Source organism: Hemiscyllium ocellatum, chromosome 19 (assembly GCF_020745735.1).
Source record: "Hemiscyllium ocellatum isolate sHemOce1 chromosome 19, sHemOce1.pat.X.cur, whole genome shotgun sequence".
Taxonomy (NCBI): Eukaryota; Metazoa; Chordata; class Chondrichthyes; order Orectolobiformes; family Hemiscylliidae; genus Hemiscyllium; species Hemiscyllium ocellatum.
Window position 1 is genome coordinate 32,613,587 of NC_083419.1, and position 6,661 is coordinate 32,620,247.

Sequence of the window (6,661 nt, forward strand, 5' to 3'; positions counted from 1 at the left end):
TTGTTTTTTTTGTGTTTTAAGATACTGTCACGACTCTTACACCAAATAACCTTGTTCACTATATTTGTAATAAATACACATGACAATAAATCAACTCAAATTAAATAAAGTAAAATCAAAAGTGGCCTAATCAAAGTTGTATACAGCTACAACATGACTTGTTAATTTTTATACTGTATGCCCCAACCGATGAAGGCAAGCATGCCATATGTCGTCTTCACCATGTTATTCACTTGTGTTGCCACTTTCAGGGAACTGTGGATATGTATGCCTAGATCCATCTGTATGTTAATGCTTCTAAGAGGTTTGTGATTTACTATTTCCCTCCTGCATTAGATTTTCTAAAATGCATTACCTTGCATTTGTCTGGATTGAATTCCATCTGCCATTTCTTCACACAAGTCTCTAGCCTATTTATATCCTGCTGCATCCCCTGGCAATTCTCCTCACTATCCACAGCTACCCCAATTTGTGCATCATCTTCAGATTAACTGCCAGACCATTGACATTCTCAGCCAAATCAATCATATGTGTTATAGGGTTCCCAGCACTAATCCTAACAGAACTCCACTGATCACAGATATCTAGTCAGAAAATCACTCTTCTACCATTACTCTGTCTCTTATGACCAAGCTATGTTCTGTACACATTTTACCAGCTCACCATAGATCCCTTGTGACTTCTTCTTCTGTATCAGCCTGCCTTGAGAGATCTTGTTAAAGTCCACATAGACAATATCTACCACCCTGCCTTCATCAATTACCTTTGTCGCTTCCTCAAAAACCTCAATCAAGTTTGTGAGACATGACCTCTCCTGTGCAAAGTCATTCTGCCTATCACTAATAAATCTGTATTTTTCCTAATGTGAGTAAATCCTGTCTCTAAGAATCTTTTCCAATGATTTCCCTACTATTTACACTAGGTTCATTAGCCTGTTATTTCCCAAGTTTATCCCTACTGCTCTTTTTAAACAAAGGAAAATAATGGCTCTTCTCCTGTTCCCTATGACCTCTCCTGTGACTAAAGAGGATCTAAAAATTTCATACAAAGCCCTAGTAACTCCCTTCCTCATCGCCCTACATATTCTGGGATAGATCACTTGGAGGTCCTGAGGACTCTGTCTAAGTAAATGTTTTTCAAAACACCCCATACCACCTCCTGTTTTATATCTGCATGCCCTAGAATATTAATATACTCCTCTCTAAATGCATCATGCACCAGGTCCTACTCCTTTGTGAACCGATGCAAAGTATTCATTAAAGACCTCACCACTTCCTCCAGCTCCACACACAAATTTCCTCTTTTGTCGCTTACTCCTTATATACATTATAAAACACTTCGGGATTTTCTTCAATCCTGTTTGCCAATGATATTTCATGACTCATTTTAGCCCTCCTAACTCCTTGCTTAAGTTGTTTCCTCCTTTATACTCTTTGAGGGCTCTGTCCTAAAACTTGTGTGTGCCTCCTTTCTCTTTTTGACTAAGTTCACAAGTTCTCTTATCTAACGTTCCAGAATTTTGCCATCCCATCCTTTGTTTCCTTTGAAACATAGAATCCTAGAATCCCTACGGTGTGGAAACAGGCCCTTTAGCCCAACAAGTCCACACCGACCCTCAGAAGAGTATCCTACCCAGACCCATTCCCCTACCCTATTATTCCACATTTCCCCTAACTAATGCACCTAGCCTACACATCCCTGCACACTATGCGCAATTTAGCATAGCCAATTCATCTAATCTGCACATATTTGTGACTGTGGGAGGAAACCAGAGGACCCGGGGAAAACCCATGCAGACATGGGGACAATGTGCAAACTCCATGCAGACACTCGCTCAAGGATGCAATCAAACACAGGTCCCTGAAATTGTGAGGCAGCAGTGCTAACTACTGAGCCACCGTGCTAGTCCTGAACACTAATCAACATGCCTTTAAAAAAACTACCACATGACAGATGTGGATTTACCCTCCAACATCTGTCCCAATCTACATTCCCCAGTTCCTGCCTAATATTGTCGTAGATAGCCAGTTTCATATGTTAATCTGAGGACTACTCTTATCCTTATCCAGAAATAGTTTTAAAATACGGAATTGTCATCACTGTATCTGAAATTCTTCCACACTGAAACTTTTATCACTTGGCTGAGATCATTCGGGCGGCATGGTGGCACAGTGGTTAGCACTACTGCCTCATAGCGCCAGAGATCCGGGTTCAATTCTGACCTCTGGCAACTGTCTATGTGGAGTTTGCACATTCTCTGCATGGGTTTCCTCCAGGTGCTCCGGTTTCCTTCCACAGTCCAAACATGTGCAGGTTAGGTGAATTGGCAATGCTAAATTGCCCATAGTGATAGGTGAAGAGGTAAATGTAGGGGAATGGGTCTGGGTGGATTTGTTGGGCCGAAGGGCCCATTTCCACACTGTAAGTAATCTAATCATTCCTCAAAACCGGTTGTAGTATGGCTTCTTCCCTAGTCGGACACAGTGGGTACACCTAACAAAGTCTCTATTCCAAGCCCCTGGCACTAAGGGAGTCCCAGTCAATATTGGGGAAGTTAAAATCACCCATCACAACAACACTGTTGTTTTTACATTTTTCTGTAATCTATCCACATGTCTGTTCCTCTATCTCCCACCGGATGTTGGGAGACCTGGAGTATAATCCCATCAAAGTTACTGTGCCTGTCCTATTCCTGAGCTCTACCCACATTGCCTTGCTGGATGAACCTTTCTAGGTTTCCTCTTTCGGGTCAGCTGTGATATCCTCCTTAATCAGTAACATAACTCCTCCACCTTTTTACATCCCTCTCTATCTCACTTGAAATATCCTAATCCCAGAACATTAAGCTGCCAGTCTTGTTCCTCTCTTAATCAAGTCACTGCAATAGTTCCATCGTAGTTGTATGCACTAATTTAACCTTTAAGTTCATCTGAATTACCTGTCACATTGTTCACAATAAAACAAATATACTTCAGACTGCCAATCCCTTCATATTCAGTAACCTGTTCTTTGTCTTAGCCTTACTGGCCTTAGTCTCTGACTCCTTCTCAGTCATCTCACTTGCTGACCTACTGACCTACTACTTGCCCCCTGCGCCATACTCGTTTCAATCCTCTTGAGTGACACAAGCAAACCTCCCTGCCAGCATATTGGTGTCCTTCAAGTGTAGGTTGCACCTTTTAGTACAGATCCCATCTGTCCTGGAAAACATCTCAATGAACTAAAGCTCTGCCTCCTACACTAGCTCTTTAGCATGTACTTAACTGTAGTGTCTTCCTATTCTTAGCCTAACTGGCATATGGCACAGAAAGTAATCCTGAGATTATGACCCTAGAGGTCCTACTTTTCAACTTATTACCTAACTCCCTTTGCAGGATCTCATCACACTTCCTGCCTATGTGTAGCATGATCTCTAGCTGCTCACCCTGCCTTTTGAGAATGCCTCACACCAGCTCAGAGACATCATTGACTCTGACATTTTTTTAATTTTCAAAAATATACTATATTCATATTATTTATATCTATACAATTGGTCATGCCATACATACATATACATTCCATTTCTTTACACACAGAGATAGGAATTAATCATTCTTATGTACAGGTCTGTACGTTTACCATCCATATGTTTAGCTTAGGCTTCAGCGGAGCCCACTTACTACATGGGCCCCCTGTTCTTTGACAGGCAGACGTTACACGGTGGTTTTTCCCCACTGCGCCTCAGCGGCAGCTGCCCCAAGCTTCAGCATGTCCCTCAACACGTAGTCCTGGACCTTGGAATGTGCCAGTCCACAACACTCAGTCAGGGTCAGCTCCTTCAGCTGGAAGACCCACAGGTTTCAGACAGACCAAAGAGCGTCTTTGACTGAGTTGATGATCTTCCAGGCACAGTTGACGTTCGTCTCGGTGTGCGTCCCACGGAACAGACCGTAGAGCACGGAATCCCGTGTCATGGAGCTGCTCGTGACGAACCTTGACAAACACCACTGCATTCCTCTCCAGACTTCCTTTATGTAGCTACATTCCAGAAGGAGGTGTGTGACAGTCTCATCCCCTCCACAGCTGCTTCGAGGGCAGTGTGCGGTGTGGCTGAGAGTCCGGGTGTGCAGGAAGGATCTCACAGGCAGAGCCCTTCTCACCACCAGCCAAGCCATCTCTTGGTGCTTGTTGGAAAGTTCTGGCGATGAGGCATTCTGCCAAATGACTTTGACAGTCTGCTCAGGGAACCATTCGACAGGATCCGCCCTCTCCTTTTCCCGAAGGTTCTCAAGGACACTATGTGTTGACCACTTCCTGATGGACTTGTGGTCAAAGCTTTCTCCACGAAGGACAGGTGATACGGAATGGTCCAACTACTTGGAGCATTCTGTGGCAGCAAGGTCAGGCCCATCCTTCGCAACACTGGGGACAGGTAGAACCTCAGTACATAGTGACACATGGTGTTTGCATACAGGGGATCCATGCAGAGCTTGATGCAGCCACACACAAAGGTGGCCATCAGGGTGAGGGTGGCATTGGGTGTGTTTTTTCCCCTGTTGCCCAGATCTTTATACATCAAGTCCCTTTAGACCCAGTCCATCTTTGATCTCCATATAAAATGGAAGATGGCCCGGGTGACTGTGATGGCACAGGTTCTGGGAATAGGCCAGACCTGTGCCACATATAACAACACTGACAGTGCCTCACACCTGATGACCAGGTTTGTTCCCGTGATGGAGAGCAATCACGCTTCCATCTGTCCAGTTTCTGCCTCACTTTCTTGATACGCTCCTCCCAAGACTTGGTGCACACCCCAGCCCCTCTGAATCAAATACCCAGCACCTTTAGGTGGTCAGGCCTGACAGTGAAGGGGATGGAGGATTAGTCAGCCCAGTTCCCGAAGAGCATGGCCTCGCTCTTGCCTCGGTTTAACTTAGCCCCTAAGGCCTGTTCGAAATGGTCACAAATGCACATGAGTCTGTGCACGGACAGCGGATCAGAGCAGAAAATGGTGACGTCATCCATGTACAGGGAGGCCTTAACCTGTAGGCCCCCGCTGCCAGGAATAGTCACCCCTCTCAGGCTCGCATCCTTCCTGATGGACTCGGCAAATGGCTCTATGCAGCACACAAATAAGGCAGGAGAGAGAGGGCAGTCAGATCTGACTGGGAAGCTGTCTGATTCCCACCCATTGATTGAGACTGCACTGACAATGTTGGTGATGAGCAGTCTGATCCAGTTGCAGATTCCCCCCCAAAGCCCATTTTGGAGAGAACATCTTCCATATACGTATGTGATATACTGTCAAAGGCTTTCTCCTGGTCCAGGCTGATGAGGCAGGTGTCCAGCCCCCTGTCCTGCACGTAGGTGATCGTATCCCTGAGGAGTGTAAGACTCTCAGCGATCTTCCTGCCCGGTACAGCACAGATTTTGTCAGGGTGGATCACCGATCCCAGAGCAGACTTGACCTGATTGCAATGACCTTTGACAAGATTTTGTATTCCGCATTTAATAGTGAGATTGGTCTCCAATTTCTGATTTCCTCCCTCTCCCCCTTCCGCTTGTAGATGAGGGTGATGATGTCTTTCCTCATGGTTTCACTCATGGTACCTGCCCGAAGCTTACAGGCATACACCTCCAGCAGGTCGTGGCCAATCAAGTCCCAAAGAGCAGAATAGATCTCGACCGGTAAGCTATTGCTTCCGAGAGTTTTGCTCTTTTTGAAGGACTTGAGGGCCTTGGTCAGCTCGTCCAGAGATAGTGGCTGGTCCAGCCTCTCCCGTGTTCTGTCGTCCAAGACCTACGTGATAGAGTTCAGCAATGACTGGGAGGCCACGCTGTTGGTCGGCTTCGAGTCATACAGACTGGCATAGAAGAATTTGCTGATCCTCATGATGTCAGCCTGAGATGACGTTACCGAGCCATCTTCTTCCTTCAGACTGCTGAGCACGGAGCTCTCTTTGTGCACCTTCTGGAAGAAGAAATGTGAGCACGTCTCGTCCTGCTCCACAGAATGGACCCTGGACCAGAAGATTATCTTGGAGGCCTCCAAGGCAAAAAGCGAGGCTTGCTGGCCTTTCACCTCCCGGAGCTCCTCCGTGACATCGATCCCCATCGAATGTAGCAGGAGCAGGTTCAGCATACTTTCCTGGAGTTGGGATAGTTTTCCCCGCCTCTTTCTGGCCTCATGAATATCTTTGAGGATGAAGAACCTCTTGATTTCCTTGACTCTAACACAGAGGAGGCAACACAGTATCTTGAGTCTTTGTTGTAACTGCAAAAACGCCTGTCTGTTCCCCTAACTATACAGTTGCCCCATCTCAGTTGTGGTGACTGGGCTGATATCTCTCAGAATCCTCCTCAGTCACTTCTCACCAGCGCTCTTTGCCAGTTTTTAACCAAATGTTCTTGGGCTGGAAATTGCACAAACTAACTTTTGACTAAGATGACTTATTCCTGAACTATTCTATACTCCTTCCTATGAGAGAAATTATGTTGTGCTTCTCACTCCATCATATCTCCTCTAAAACTGCACAAAAATTTCTATTTGCCAGATATCCTAAGCTGAAATCTAACTATCCTAAACCAAAACTCATCTAATGGCCCTCAATGTTATATTTCCTGTCATAAATACAGGACAATACATACCTACATCCATTAATACTGCAGGGGTATTTGTTCT